This window comes from Antechinus flavipes, chromosome 3 (assembly GCF_016432865.1).
Source record: "Antechinus flavipes isolate AdamAnt ecotype Samford, QLD, Australia chromosome 3, AdamAnt_v2, whole genome shotgun sequence".
Taxonomy (NCBI): domain Eukaryota; kingdom Metazoa; phylum Chordata; class Mammalia; order Dasyuromorphia; family Dasyuridae; genus Antechinus; species Antechinus flavipes.
The window spans coordinates 469,044,943-469,061,493 of NC_067400.1; the positions used below are offsets into that span (position 1 = coordinate 469,044,943).

At 35.3% G+C, this 16,551-nt stretch overlaps 1 long non-coding RNA gene across 1 annotated transcript in view; it reads left to right on the plus strand.

Moving 5' to 3' along the window:
* The window catches only part of LOC127554794 (uncharacterized), a 119,683-nt gene extending 118,813 nt beyond the window's left edge, over positions 1–870 (plus strand). The window contains exon 3 of the long non-coding RNA XR_007952072.1: positions 294–870. This is a non-coding gene — a long non-coding RNA (uncharacterized LOC127554794). The remainder of the gene's footprint in view (positions 1–293) is intronic.
* The last annotated feature ends 15,681 nt before the right edge of the window (positions 871–16,551 follow it).

The window sequence follows — 16,551 nt, forward strand, 5'->3', positions numbered from 1 at the left end:
GTATTTGTTAAATCTGAGATACCTAGATTGATATGTTTTATATGCATCAAGTTTGGGATGGGGATGGGGTAAGGAAGAAGTTGTATCCCTGGGAGGATTGATATCAAGAAATTTCCAAGTGAGTCAGAAGAGAAGGAAAAGCAGAGGGTTGGTACTTATTCTGGGGAGCCCTGAGTGCCACACACCTCTTTATTCAGACTTGAGCCATGAGGAAGGGATATTGCATGGGAAACCATTTCTAGCTATTCTAGTTCTCTATGATTTCCTCTACTGACCTTACTCTACCTTTTCAGATGGTGAGGATGCCCATCCCAATACCCCTTACTGATGGTTCTGGAGACATTTGAATCATGAATTCTGTTTAAGACAGAAAACCTCGAAGTTCCATCTGTAACAAGACTCGAAATAATTACAGCTGATGATTGCCTGGTACACTCAGCCAGAAAAACAGAACAGATTTTGGCCTCCAGCAATTACAAGCAGCACCCACTTCAGCACAGACAGGACTTTTAAATGAATACATGAATACATTGCGGAAGATCACAAGCATAAGAGTCTGTTGGAGCAAAAGGGTGAGGGGGAAAATGAGTTGGCAAAAAGGGAGTAACTTCACCCACTGCAGAAGAAGAGAGAGATTCCCCTCCCTCCTGCCAACTTATAACTGTGAAATAGCAAAAGGATCTTTATTTAATTTCTTCGAGAAGCCCAGAATTCCAGTGCCTCTCACACCCAATAGCTTCTTCTCCTTGATACACCACAGATGGGAGACTGTGAGGGTCAGTTTGGATTAGAGTCACGATTCTGGAAAGGCTTCTTATTTCTTTTCCAAAAGATCTTTCTAAATTCTTACTCTCGATAGATTGGTCTATTATCATTTAAGGTGGACTGGGGCAGTCGGGGAAGCTCAACACTTTATTTAAACTTCACGAAGTTAGGAGCCAACTTTTTTAGTGAGAGAAGCATCTGAATTCTCATAATTCTTCTCCTAATCCTCATCTCATATTTTTGAAAGCTTATTACACTGGTTTGTGCTTTCTGCATATTCCTTGGATTCGGAGTTCCAACTAGGACTGAGAGTGGAAGTCTGACACTCTAGTGAGCTTTTCTAAATTTCCTGGATGAACCCCCAAATTTCATGGTAATTAAGCCATCTGATTTGAGGTTTCCAAATTAAGTTTTGTAGACCATACCATTTAGATGAGTTCCATGACGGTCTCACTAACTCTGAATCAAAACTCCTACTTACATCTCTGAGTTCATTTATATTTTGAAGGCCACTTCTGTTCCCCACAGACTGGAGCCATTTAGAATAGGGATACCCAGACCAGCCTCTTTGGAACCCTTTGATGGAAAGCCTTATTCCAAGGCAGGGAATGAGCTTAACGAATCTGGCTTTGAACACTGCAGCCTTTTCTTTGTGCCATAACTGTACCCAACTCCTTCCACTCTAGAGTCATTGAATTTTCTTTTAATTTTCTCTCCTCTCATTGTCAGGTGCTTCTATGCACTTTTTCTCTGCTCTCTCTGACATTTCTCAATAATTACAGAAAAGAAGAAGCATTTATTAAGCAACAACAACAGTGCCAGACACTGCTAAAAACTTTAAAAATATTCTATTTGATCCTCCCAACAACACTGGGAAGTAGGTGCTATTAATATCCCCATTTTACAGGTGAAGAAACTGAGACAGAGATTAAGTGATTTGCTTAGGGTTATATACCTAACTTCTTTTTTTTTAATAACTTTTTATTGACAGAACCTATGCCAGGATAATTTTTTTTACAACATTGTCCCTTGCACTTATTTCTGTTTCGACTTTTCCCCTCCTTCCCTCCACCCCCTCCCCCAGATGGCAAGCAATCCTATACATGTTGAATATGTCACCGTATATCCTAGATACAATATATGTGTGCAGAACTGAATAGTTTTCTTGTTGCACAGGAAGAATTGGATTCAGAAGGTAAAAATAACCTGGGAAGAAAAACAAAAATGCAAACAGTTTACATTCATTTCCCAGGGTTCTTTCTTTGGGTGTTATATCTAACTTCTGAGACCAGATTTGAACTCAGATTTTCTTGACTACAGGGCCAGCACTCTTTTCACTGTGCCATCTAGCTTCCTCCTTTAAAAAAAAAAATCCTTCAAGGATCTTAACAATGCATGTGATTACAGTCAGCTAGGTAAAGCAGTAGAAGGAGTGTTAAACCTGGAGTCATGCATGCTTGTATTTGGATACCACCTTAGATTTTTACTACTTTAGTAGAACACTGGAAACATTCACATAACCTCTCCCACCCTCAGTTTACTTATCTGTAAAATGAGAATTGTAATAGCATCTGCTTTACTTGATTGTTTCTCCAATAGGGAGAAATAGGGAGGAAATAAGAAAAAAAAAGGTCATTTGAAGAAAAATGATTCTATTTGAGGACCTTTATTTCATTTTCTTGGCTCCCTATTTTTGTGTCAGCTCTTTGCTACATAGAACCTTCTTCTTGCCTTTTCTTCTCCTTGCCACCCCCTTGCCCTAGGATGGGATGTGGAACAAGTTTCTTGCTCTACTCCTCATATATGATATTTCATCTTTCTCTGAACATAGGCTGCTTGGAATGTACTCCATTCTCCTGTTATAATCCTAAGCTTCAATTAAAGCTCATTTCAAATGTTATATCTTATATTAGGTTTTTCTGATTCTTCAATCCATTAATCCATCCTCAGCCCCCAAACTGTGTTTTATTTATTTTTGTATATATTTTGCACACACTTATATGTATCCCTTCTAATAGAATTCCAACCAAGAAAACAGAGGCTTTCACTTTAATCACCATATCACTACTATCTGGCACATAGTATGCTCTTAAAATTGCTTGGTGATTGATTCAAGTCTTCTTCAGTATTCTTTGCTAGTGACTACAGTGGAACACAAGAGAATGTTGAGACTTTTCAGATAATGGGAGGTTTGGGGATGATCAATACTCTAATAATTCATGATATTTATGCATTATTAGCACATTTTAATCATTTGCACTTTCCCTGCTATACCTATCCTGGATTAGGGGTTGTTGCTCATATTTTACTAAATGTTTTCAGTTCACTATATGGGTGCAGCTGGACGAAGCTCTAAATGAGAGCTAACGTTCATGCTTTCATATACACTTTCCTTCTAGTACTCATTAATTATATCCTGGTGTTGTAGCACATTATTCATATCCACATATTCATACCTGGCATACATATGCATATCACATATTCATTAGGGTTTGGTTTTAGGGGCAGTGGTTGAAATCCTCCCTATCCTTTAAAGTCTAGTTCAAATGCTTCCTGAACTACTGCCACCAAGAATAGCTATTTTCAAGGGTTTTGAAAGCTTTATAATATGTACCATATAAATGTAATATACTTGGAAATGTACTTGGGAGATATGCAACTTTAGAGACATCTCCACTTCAAATGTTCACAGGAACTATTTGTGCCTGACCTGTGGTAGAGCCATTCAAGTGTGTATTGGTCTGATCAGCCACAATTGACTTCAACACAGTGATGTCATTTTGGTTCTCTTTGAGAATAAAGGGCAGTAATCAATCAACCAACTAATCAGCTTGGGAATGTAGGAACACCCTGAAAAATCAACATTTCACATTTCTGTTACAACTTTGGGATCAAAAGCTCTGCCATTATTTGATTTCCTTCCCTTTTCCTCCCATACTTTCAATTCCTTTATCTTCATTTTACATTTATCTTGAACTCTAGTTCCTTGTACTTTCCTTTTCACCTTTACACAACCTTTAATTGTCTCCTTTCCCTTGACCCTATTGTCTGCCCTATTTGTGACTCAGTTAAAACCATACAAGCCTTTAAAATCTTTTGTTACAAGACTATTAATATTCAACACCAGTAAAAATATAGTGCTTTTATTTGCTTCTGCTTCTGGCTTGCTGAACATTGCTAGATTATTGTTCAGTTATTCAGTTATTTCTGACTCTTTGTGACCCCATGGACCATAGCATACCATTCTGATGTCATATCTCTTAGCATTTTAATATGGTCCATGGAGTTTTCTTGGCAAAGATACTAGAGTAGTTTGACATTTTCTTCTCCAGTGGATCGCAGTTTATCCGACCTCTCCACTATGACCTGTCTATTTTGGATAACCCTACACAGGATTGTTTATAATTTCATTGAACAGTGCAAGCCTTGCCACCATGAGAAGACAATGATCAGAGAGGGGAACATTGATGGATAAATTCACAAAATTTAATTTTTTTTTTTACTCATTATTTATTTATAGTATATAGTTTCATTTGGGTCCTTATTCAGTTGGAAAGACTTTTCTACTATTTGGATTAACTTATTTTCTCTTTTCCCTTATTGAATAGTCTCCTTTCTCTCTATCCACACCTCTGTTTATCATACTTAGAATGGATTGCTTACTTCTATTTCATTGCTTACAGTCTAATTCACTAAGAAGATTATACTTTTGAGGAAACATCTTTTTTCCAAGAAATCCTTCTTGGTAACTTAACCAGCACAAACTTATATGGGCTACCATGCCCAATTAGTTCTAGACCCCAGATCATGCTTCACATCCTACATTACTGTCTGTTCTATCAACCTCCTTGCCAAACGCTCTCCTGTCTTGACTCTAAACTGCCCCTTCTTTCCTCCTCTTGCTCTGGAAACAGTAATACAATCAATAATACCAATGCACCCTTTTCTGTGCACCATTCTCTTACATATGTTATTTTTCTCACAAATCCAATTCATGCACCAATCAGGACATGCTCTCATGATGTCATTAGTGCTCTTTTAAACAAAGGATGACGAACAATATAAGCTCTTTGAAAGTAGGGAATATCATGCTTTTATATTTGCATCCCTGACATTTAGCACATTTGTTCATTAGTGCACTTATCCATTCAATTATTTCATTCTCCATCTCCATTCTTTGAAATTTCTTCATATTATTACACATTGTCTCCTTCAATGTTCTTATTTCGGAAGAAAAGGTACCTACGTTACTGAATGATTGAACAGAGAAGTAGAAGGAGTATGTGGGAGCCTTCTGTAAATAGCATGATTGGGGGGCTAAACCATATAGACATAACCTGGCATTACATGAGAAAAAGACTGTAGCTGTCTATAGTTATCAAGAATGATGTATGTTGATGACAGTTTCCCCCCCTCTCCTTTATATCCTTTAGTTTTACTAGAGAGGAGGAATACCTGTCTCCAAACTTATCTCAGTTTTTAAAGAATCCTCTTTATGTTTCTGTTTAATTAGTATGGACTTCAATCTTAAGATAAAGGCAATCATCCTAGTAAATTTGATTTAGATGTCTGGGAAGCCAGAGAGAGAGAGTAGTCATTAGCAAAGTATCCAGAAGAGACAGAGGAAGGAGCAGGAGAAAAAAAAATGCTCTCTGTTGGAATTGCCTGATATCATTATGGTTGGAAACTTAAGGAAGAGAAAATCTTATTGATTTTTATGTTTTTATTACCTTCCCAAAATGGGGTAAAAACTGGATTTTTCTTTAGGGGAAAATGAACCTGAAATAATTGGTTTGGTGATAGTTGTATTAAGGGTCTGGGTAGTTCGTTTATTAAGTCACTCTACCTTTCTTATTGTTCTACTCTATACATGCTCAAAAAGTAATTAGTTGGCACGGTGGATAGAGTTCTAATCTGGCCTCAAACACTTACTAGCCATATGACTTGATCACGTCATTTAACCCTGTTTGCCTTAGTTTTCTCATCTGTAAAAATAGCTGAAGAAGGAAATGGCAAACTACTCCAATATCTTTGTCAAGAAAAGCCCAAAAGGGGTCATGAAGAGTCAGTTACAAGTGAAAATGACTACATAACAACAATATATGTGCTCAAAGTAAAATTCTTGAGTAAATGGAACCACAGAAGATAGTACCCAGTGAGAAGATAGAAGGAGGCTTTGGAAAGGCAAACTTTCACCTTTCAAAGTGAGAATTATTCTCCTCTCCTTTTGCAAGTGGTTCAACAAGTAAGGTTTTCAACTTCTAAAAGCATCCCCCCTCTCATGCACTAATAACATGATTACAAATATATAGTGAGAAGGGACTTCAGAAGTTCCATAAAGGAGGAGTCCCATAAAACAAATTAACATTCCTTACTTGTGAAAAAGGTAAGTGATCAGCCATACCAAAATACCAATAAAAAATTCTCTAGTCTTAACCAATTATAAAGTTCTCCAATTACCCATCGCCCCTGCTTTTCTTCACAATGATAAAAAAATCTACTTTTCCTCATGGAGTCACTACTTTTATTGAGGTGATATACATAGTTTTATATATATATATTTAAATCCCTCTTCTACCCTGTCAAGTTTTTGGTATTCTAATTCTCTTAACCAACATGCTAGTTATTCCTGAAAATTTGGTGATATCCCAAAGTTTCATGAGCACATTTCCTATAGCTTGGAGAGGCAACCTGGAATAATGGAAAGAGTATAGGACTTGGAACAAAAGAAGATCTGGGTACAAATACTGCTTCAAACATTTCTTAACTGTATAACCATGGCTAAAATCATTCAATTTCTAATCACTTCTTGCTTCATTTTTTTTTTTGTTCTCTAAAATAAGAATCATAATACCTTAAATAAAATAAAATTATATAGTATTATAAAGCACTTGGTAAATCTTAAAATGCTGTATAAATTATTGCTGAGCTCAAAGAATTGTTTTAAAGATCAAATGAAATAATAAATGGAAAGTACTTTGCAAACTTTAAATAAATGTGAACAATTACCATTAATATCAGTAACCCTTTTTCTTTTTTTTTATTTTAAATTTAAAAAATCAGTAGAATTTTATTCTTCCAAATACATGTAAAGATAGTTTTCAAAATCCATTTTTGGAAGACTTTAAATTTTTCCAAATTTTTCTTTCTCCCTCCACTATCCATCATCATTACCCAAGATAGCAAGCAATCTTATATAGGTTTAATATGTGCATTATTTTAAATATATTTCCCTATTTGTCATGTTGTACAAGAAAAATCAGATGAATAGGGAAAAACATGAGAAACAAACAAAGAAAAAGATGAAAATACTATGCTTCAATTCACATGCAGTTTCCATAGTTCTCTCTCTGGATGCAATTGGCATTTTCCATCCCAAGTCTATTGGAATTGTCTTGAATCATTGCATTATTGAGGTGAGCCAGTCCATCACAGGTGAACATCACATAATGTTGTTGTTACTGTGTATAATGTTTTCCTGGTTCTGCTTGTTTCACTCAGTATCAGTTCATATAAATATTTCCAGGCTTTTCTGAAATCAGACTGCTCCTCATTCTAACAGAACAATAATATTCCACTATATTCACATATCATAACTTATTCAGTCATTCCCCAACTGATGGACTCCCCAACTGATCCACTCAATTTCTAGTTCCTTGATACTAAAAAAGAGTCACTATTAATATTTTTGCACATATAAGTCTCTTTACCCTTTTTTATGATCTCTTTGGGGGTAATGATCTAGAAATAGACTGCTGGATCAAAGGGTATATGCAGTTTTATAACCCTTTGGACATAATTCCAAATTGTTCTACAGCATAGTTGAATCATCTCACAACTCCACCAACAATGCAACACCTTCCCAGCCAACCCCTTGCACAGCCATTACCCAAGACCTAAACCCTTGCTTAGATATGACCCGTAATTACTTCTGCAGGTACTGTAGTACCTGTTTCTACTTTAGCAGACACAACTACCAAAGACCAGGGAAAAAAAAGGGACTAGATACCTAAGTCCTTAGTGCTTTCAAATGATTCAACATAAACAACCAATAGGATTTGTTTTTAAACAGTGAAGATAAATTAAAGAGGATTCATTATCATCTGTTTTGCCAGTGTATCCTAAGATCATAGAGTCTTTCCATCTGACTGGACTATGACCTTCTATATATGTTACCTCCCATTAGAATGAAAGCTCCTTGAGAACATGGATTGTCTTCTTTTTTTATTTGCATTTTCAGCATGTATCATATAATAATTATTTAGTATATGTTCATTCATTCAAAGTCATAGAATAGGACAAATTCAAAGTTTCCCCAAATTTGGTGGCATCTTTTCCAATAGTATTTCATCTTTCTCTTTTTTGTACTCTCTATATTCCAACTGAACTAGACTACTTAGTGTCCTCCATACATTCCTTGACCTTTCCTTTAATCATACCTTTGCTTATACTGTTCTCAATACCTGGAATGTCTTCCCTATTTCCCAATTGAATTCCTACCCAAATCAAATGCTGCCTTTTTTGACTCTAGTCAGCAAAGCCTCTTTCCCTATTTGGAGTCCCACTCTCTTTGTTGTTATCATTTAAAAGTATCATTTTGTATTATTTTTATATATTCACTTACATATTATTTTGTATTATATTTATTTTTGCTTATGCCATATTCTATTATATAAGAAGTAAAGACCACATCTTCTCTAAAACTTACATTTAATGCCTAGTGGGAGTACTGACATATAATAAGTGCTTAATAAATGTCTTTTGAATGATTAATAATTGTTATTACTACTAGGATATGAACTCCATCACTTATTGCTTTGTGATATTAACTTTGTTATGTGTGTATATCTTATGTTCCCACAGAGCCTAGAGGCATAACTTGTGCCCAATAGATAGGTACTACAAAATATAAGTAAATTAATTAAGGAATCTGATTCTTCTCTTTTCCCTCTCTTAGAAAACAGGGATGTGGTGAAATGCAAGATGTATAGAATTATGCCCACATGGAATGGGTTCCCTCCCCTTTTTAGAAGCCCCCCAAATCAAAGCAACATGCCCATTTGTCAAATGTTCTGTAGAAGGAATGCTCCTTCAGGTATGGATTGTACTAGATGGTCTTTTTTCTGCCCTGATTCTGAGCATTAGAGTGGGAATCTAATGCTTCCAATCTGAGCATTAGATTGGGAGAGGAGTTCCACTTCTTGATCAGCCCCTAACCATGTTGCTAGGGACTAATCACTTACTTTCTCATTTCTGTTTCTCATCTGTGAAATGAGAGGGTTGGATTGAATGATCTTTGAAGTTCTTGCCAGCTCCAAAATATTTATGATTCTAAGTGTGTGTGAGCCTCCATCTTGCCCCTCCTTAGGGTGCCTGGAGATTCCTAAACCTCCCTTTCTCCAAGCTAATTCAGCCTTTCCTCCGGCTGCAGCTGGCAAATCACTTCCTGATCAAGTCCCTTTTTGGAAAAATGGCCAATCCAAAGATAAGGGACATGAGCACCAGGGGTTGTTAACTGGGTTGTGTGTTCCAAGAGGGTTTATTTCTATCTTTTCAGTTTTGTGTTATGGGGACCCCTCTGAGACCCCCTGCCTCGTAATGGGGATGGTTGGAAGCTGATCTGGCAGCTTGTTAACAGTCAATTAAAGCTCTTCTCTACAGTATGGCATTAAGTTTTAAAAAATTTATGTTTGCAATTGAAGTGGGATTAAAGTGCAACTGTGGTTTTCAAAGTGGCTCATGTGAGGGAGACTGTGAAATTATTCTCATCTGCCCGGTGTTCACTTTTCAAATTTATATATGCAATCGAGTTGGAATGAGAGTGCCGTTTTTAAGGTGCGTACGACTGTTGTACATGGCACAGTATTAACCATTTTAAATTTATACATGTAATTAAAATGAGATTACTTGGGAATTAAAGCACACAGGGAGAAAAAACCCACATACTTTTTCTTAGGTTTCTGTTCTTTCTCTTTCCCATCTTCTCCATCTTTGTTGCTGAAAAGGATATGAACCCTGCATCCCAAATTCCTTAGAATTATGAGTTTCCATTTGGAACCTTTTGGGACTGAGGTCTTGTTTCCCTGAGGTGAATTAAATTAAAGATGAAGAGGAATCATGGCACAGTCAGAAGGAGCTGGATTCAAATGCTTGTTCTGACACTGTGTGACTCTTTACAAGTTATTTCCCTGGTGGGTTGTGAGCTCCTGGAGAGGCAGGGTCTTTTAACTTTCTTAATCTCCCTCCTACTTAGCAGTGCCTGGTATGTGGTAAATACTTAATAAATATTTATTGCTTGATAGACTGGTCAACAAGTCATTTTGCCTCTTTATGTAGCTGAGCATAGCATCTGTTGCCCTGCCTAGCTTCAATTCCCTGGCATAAGATGTATTTCCTAGGATAAGCTCATCACATTTAAAATCACTTCCATGCTGCTAACTCAGGCCTTGATTGACACTATTTCCCTCATCTTCCTCAGCCTTCTGATTGGAGTATTGGAGAGCACAGTGTCAGACTCCTCCCAATACCTTCTTTTACAGAGGGCAGAAACTGGGTTCAATTGTCTGCACTTTGCATCTGCTGCCCATGAACTATGAAGAGGATGCCCCTGTGTGGCAGAGGCCCTCTGGTATCCTGCCAAGCCTTTCCCTGCCCCTTTTCCCGCATTGTCTTTCCCTTTAGATTTCAAGCTCCTTGAGGGCAAGAATGGATTTCTTTTCATTAATTGAATCCCCACAGGTTAGCTCTGTGTCTGGCATATAGCAGATGCTTAATCAATATTTTTTGAATTGTATGAAATTGAGACAACTCTCAAACTTGTCTCAGACTGAGTTTGGATCTGCTGCTGGAGAAGGGACTTCCTATCTTGGAAAATGCTTTAAATGATATCCTGAGGCTGGTTTTTGCATATTTCTAGGTCTTTAGAAATTTTATTTATAGAGTATAGCATTTTTTTCTTTCAAATTAAACCGAGGTCTCCAAGAGCAACAGACGGTCCCTTTTGTTTTGTAAGGACAAGTCTAAGTGATTTGGAGAATTGTCAAAGTCTCTGGATAATTTTTGTGTTGTAAATGTAGCTAGTTTGTCTTAGACGATGTAAGCATAGGGGAAGTATATCTTTATGGTCTCTGTTTCAAGAGCTTTCCCTGTCTGTAAAACTTCTGTTAGGGCAAAGAGCTCATCTTTACTCTTCTATCACTCCTCCTTCCCTCTTCCATCACCCACAGCTATTAAACTGGCTTTACTCTCTTAGACCCAGGACACAATTAGGCTCTGACATAGTTGGTGACTTTGGTGTCCAATGTGCTTCCAAATGTCTGACTATTTAGAGTTACTCTGATTGCACAAGCAGTCTGAGACTCCCCTCAGATCCTTCCCACCCTGCTTTCCTTCTTTTCTCCACCTCCCCCAGGCTGACAAAAAAGGAGAAAGGTAGGAGGTAGAGTTCTACCTCATTGTGTCTGAAATCTAAGCCCCTTTATCATTCATCCTTGTCATTTGCAGATTTCTTTGAGTCCAAACCCTTTTCTTCTTCTTCTCTTTAAAAATAACATCTGCATGCTCATTGAGGCGAAAAATTACATGATTTCGAGATTGCACTGACTCTGGTCCCAGACCCTGTGCCTACTTAGCATGGCCATCAATGTTCAATTAGGCTGGGATTTGCAAAAAAGGGACTTACTTGCAGCAGGCAGCCTTTATTTAAAATTGACATTGCCCCAATCTGAAGACTTTTATATATTTTTATTACCCTTTGGATTAGTCATCAACAGTTTTGATTTTTCTTATAGGATCATGGGAAAATGTATTTAGAAGTGAAAGAGATCTCAAAAAAGCAAGCCCAGCCCCCTCATTTTTAAAAAAAACTTAAAGTCAAGTTAATATTTATTTTTTTACATATACATATATAATACATATATGTATATATATATAAATCCTTCCAATTACATTATAACAATTTTTAGCATTTTAAAAAAAGTTTTGAGTTTCAAATTCTATCCCTTTTTTTCCTCCCCTTCCTCCCAGACAAAAAAACAATCAGATATACATGCACAATTATGTAAAACATTTCCATATTAAGAAGACTCAAACAGAAGAAAAAGAATGAAACAAAGCGGAAAAATAGCATGCTCCAGGCTGTATTCAATCAATATCAATTCTTTCTCTGGAGGTCGAGTATGCTTCATCATTAGTCCTTTGGGATTGTCTTGGATCATTGTATTGCTGAGAATAGCTAAATCATTTACAATTCTGAATCTAGCAATATTGCAGCTATTGTGGACAAGATTCTGGTGGTTCTGTTCACTTCACTTTGCATCAATTCGTGTAACCTTTACAGGTTTTTTGGAAATCATCCATTTGACATTTCCTTACTCCATTACAAACATAGGCTACAGCTTGTTTAGCCATTTCCAAATTGATGGGCATCTCTTCCAATTCTTAGCCAACACACACACATAAATATTTTTGCACAAATAGGTCCTTTTGACCTATATGTACATAAATATTTACAGTAGCTCTTTTCTCAAGGCAAAGAATTGGAAATTGAGGGAATGCCCATCAATTGGGGAATGGCTGAATAAATTATGATATATGGTTATGATGGAATACTATTGTTCTATAAGAAATGATGAGTAGGATGCTCTCAGAAAAACCTGGAAATTCCTCCATGACTTGAAGCAAAGTGAAAAGTACTGTGTACAAAGTAATAGCAATGTTGTGGGAGATTATAAACTGGGAATGACTTTGCTATTTTCAGCAATACACTGATTCAAGACTACTCTGAAGAACAAAAAAAGTTAAAGCTAAAGATAAAAATGTTACCCATACCTAGAGAAAGAACTGATTGTGCATGAATACAGATTAAAATATACTCTTATTTTTTACCTTATTTTTCTTGAGGTTTTTTCCCTGGGGGAAAAGGAGGAAATCTATGTTTTCTTTTGCAACATGACTTTTATGGAAATGTTTTGCATAATTTTACCCTCTCAAAGGGAGATGGTATGAAGAAGAAGGGAGGGAATCTGGAAGTTAAAGTTTTAAAAACAAATGTAAAAAATTATTTTACATGTAACTAAAAAAAATAAAAATATTAAAAAAAATGTTCTTTCCCCCTTTTGGGGGATGTTTTTGGGATATAGATCTAGCACTAATATTGCCATGTCAAAGAATATGCATATTTTTATAGCGCTTTGGGCATAGTTCCAAATTATTCTCCAGAACTGTTAGATCAATTCACAACAATACTAACAAAGCATTATGTTGAAGTTTTCCCATATCCCTTCCAATGTCCGTCATTTTGCATTTTTTTGGTCATGTTAACCAATCTGATAAATGTAAAGTGGCTCCTCAGGGTTGTTTTAATTTGCATTTCTCTGATTAGTTGATTTAGAGCATTTTTCCATATAATTATAGATACCTTTTATTTCTTTGTCTGAAAACTACCTGTTCATATCTGTTGATCATTTATCAATTGGGAAATTGCTTGAATTCTTATAAATTTGACACAGTTCTCTCTATATTTGAGAAATGAGACCTTTATCAAGAGATAAGTGGTATAAAATCTCCCCCACTCCCTGTTTTCTGCTTTCCTTATATTTTGGTTGCATTAGTTTAGTTTATAATCTTTTTACATTTTATACAATCAAAATCATCTATTTTACATTTTGTAATGCTCTCTATATATCTTTGGTCCTAAATTCTTTCCTCAACCATAGATCTGATATTCCATATTCTCCTAATTTGTTTATGGTATCATCATTTATGTGCAAATCATGTACCCATTTTAACCTCATCTTGGTTTACAGTATGAGATGTTAGTCTAAATCTAGTTTGTGCCATATACTGTTTTCTAGTTTTTGTCAGATACTGAGCTTTTATTTCAAAAGCTTGGACTTTTGGATTTATTATCCGCTATGGTCATTTATTAAAACAAAATTTGTAATTAATCTATTCCATACTTCCACCACTCTGTTTCTTATCCAGTACCAGATTGTTTTGATCCACTTTAAATACCAGTTTGAGGTATTATGGCTAGACCACTTTCCTTCACATTTTTCATTAATTTTCTTACTATCCTTGACCTTTTGTTCTTCCAGATGAATTGTTATTATTTTTTTACCTCAATAAAATAATTTTTTGATAAATAGGTTAATTTATGTAGAATTATCATTTTGTTATGTTGGTTCAGCCTATGCATGAGCACGTAACATTTTTCTAATTGTTTAGATTTGACTTTATTCATGAAAAAAAGTATTTTGTAATTGTGTTCATATTGTTTCTATGTATGTCTTAGCACACACATATTTTATATTATTTCAATTATTTAAAATGGAATTTCTTTTTTTATTTCCTATTACCGAATTTTATTGGTAATATATAGAAATCTAACCCTTTATTTTACAGATGAAAAAAATGAGGATGAGTGAAATTGTGATTTGTTAATGGCAGAATTTGAACCAAGCTTTCTTACTGCAAATCCAATGTTCTATCCACTACAATACATCAATATTAGAGATTAAAATAGATCTTGTTGCCACATTAACACTACTATTAAAATTTAAATCATATGCAACAGAGGGCTGGATAATAAAAGCCCATGTTTGGGAACCTTATGCATTAGATTCTGGTTATTGCCAACCTTGACACTGAGCAGAAAGGTTGGTGAACTTGCCTCTGATGTGTGTGAAGATATATAATAGAAAGGCCCTCCATATGCAGATATATTTTAACAATTTCTTGTCCATTTACATTATGATGAAGAAAAGCTATTTATTTGGTCACTGAACTAGAACTGAATGTGGATAACAAAGACTGAAACAGAAGAACCTAACCTCTTTTTCCTCCCTGATGGATATCAGAATGACTCACTGACCTGAGGAGGACTGATGAGGGGCACTATCTTTCCCCATTTTGATCCAATCCATGAACACATGGTTTCTTAGACAAGCCTAGGTCTAAGATGAATGAGGTTGCTTCCTATTTATGTTTTTTTGCCTTTGATACAGGGACTTAAAAGATCTGAAAAGTTCAACATCTGAAAAATCTTCTCTGCAAACCTACTTGATTTCTCCCAGCAATGACTCTACATAGTAGCCTTAGAGACCCTATTCTGTGAGCAAGGGAATTATTGTTCCATTGTTTGTGTCTCTCATAGAAGTGAAAGTGACAAAGAAAAATTTTATATTAATCACTTTAAACCCAAATTTTCTATCCCAAGGGACTAAGATGACAGTGTGTTTCTAGTTCAGTGGAAATATATTTATACTTCTGTTGTTCTTATATATTTTTAAATAAAAATCCCTTTCTAAAGCTTCTTTAGTATTAATTATATCAAGGAGACATCAAGAAGTTAAGTGTTATTTGAATGCTAATCAGAGATGATATTGAAGGAGAAGAACCTCCGTATTTTTCAGTGGTTATTCCTTGAATCCTGGAGTTTGATTTAGGCAACTGCTCTCTGAAAATCTTACCTGCTATGGTGCGTGTGGTTTGGGAGAGTAAGTCCAGAGTTTTCCTATACGTATAACTTTAAATATGTAAAAGTGGACATAAATATTCTTCCCCCTGCTGGAACTCAGAATATCTCTCTCTCTAGTTCTCCTACTCGAGTATTTTGTGTCTTCAGAAGTCCAGGTAAAACTGTTGATTGGTGAATCTAAAATATCTGCTTGCACCCACCTTTCCATATCATCTTTCCATATCACAAAAACAGTTGATCAGTTGACAAGTAATATAAGTATGACAAAAAAAATTTAATTAATTTATTTTAGCATGCTTCTATTTTATTTAGCTGTGTTTAATAATATTTCTCTTAGACTATAAGTGCCCAAGGGCAGGGTCCATGGTATTTTTTTTTTTTTTTTTTTTTGCTTTTTGACTTTTTAACTCCCATCTACAATATTTAGTGTTTTGCAATGACCAGAAGTAAGAAAAATGGTTTGGCCTTTAAAAAAAGCCTCCAGAAAGAAAGAGTTTTGCTTTTAAACTACTGATGTAAAAATGAGAGTGCACATTTATATGGTGCTTTTTTGATTACAGATTTAACTAAATTTACCTCAAAAGGCTGTGTGACCTTTGTCCAAGTCTCAGTTTTGATTCTTACTAGCAGAAAGTAGCTAGGAGGCAAATAATATTTCTTTTTCTGCTGAATTAATACTGTCTGTTATCTGTCCTAAGTGTTATGAATAGATAGAACCAAAGGACTATGTGATTTGGACATTATTCTCGGATTTTCAGTTTCCTCACTGGGTTGGACAAGATGCCTAAAGTTCCTTCTCAATTTATGTTTCATATTTCTAGAGTCTGATGTGTATCCTTCAATAGTTTCTAATCTGCTTTCTAGTATAAAGCAAACAGGAAAAGATAATTAACAATACAAGATATGATGTCTTTAATAACATTGGTCTAAACAAAGTACTACTAGAGGTGGTCAGAGAAGGGAGAGAGTACTAAACATAAAAAATTATAATCTAACAAATCTTTTTTTAAAATAATATGATCATAGATATAGAGTTTTAAATGATTTCTTATTTTTACAGGAAAGAAAACTGAGACTTCAGGAAGTTGTGACTTATAAAAGTCATTTGAATCCAAGTCTATTAACTACAGAGGCAATCTCTTTTTGATCACATTGTGTGAGAGGGAATCTAATCTGAGTTTTTAAAGTCTATATTACAAAATAGATTTTATTAATGCAATTAATAATGAAATAAAATTTCGCCAAATAGGTCTTGCTATTAATCAATTGATAAGTTAAACAATCAGTATTTGTTAACTTTATGCCAG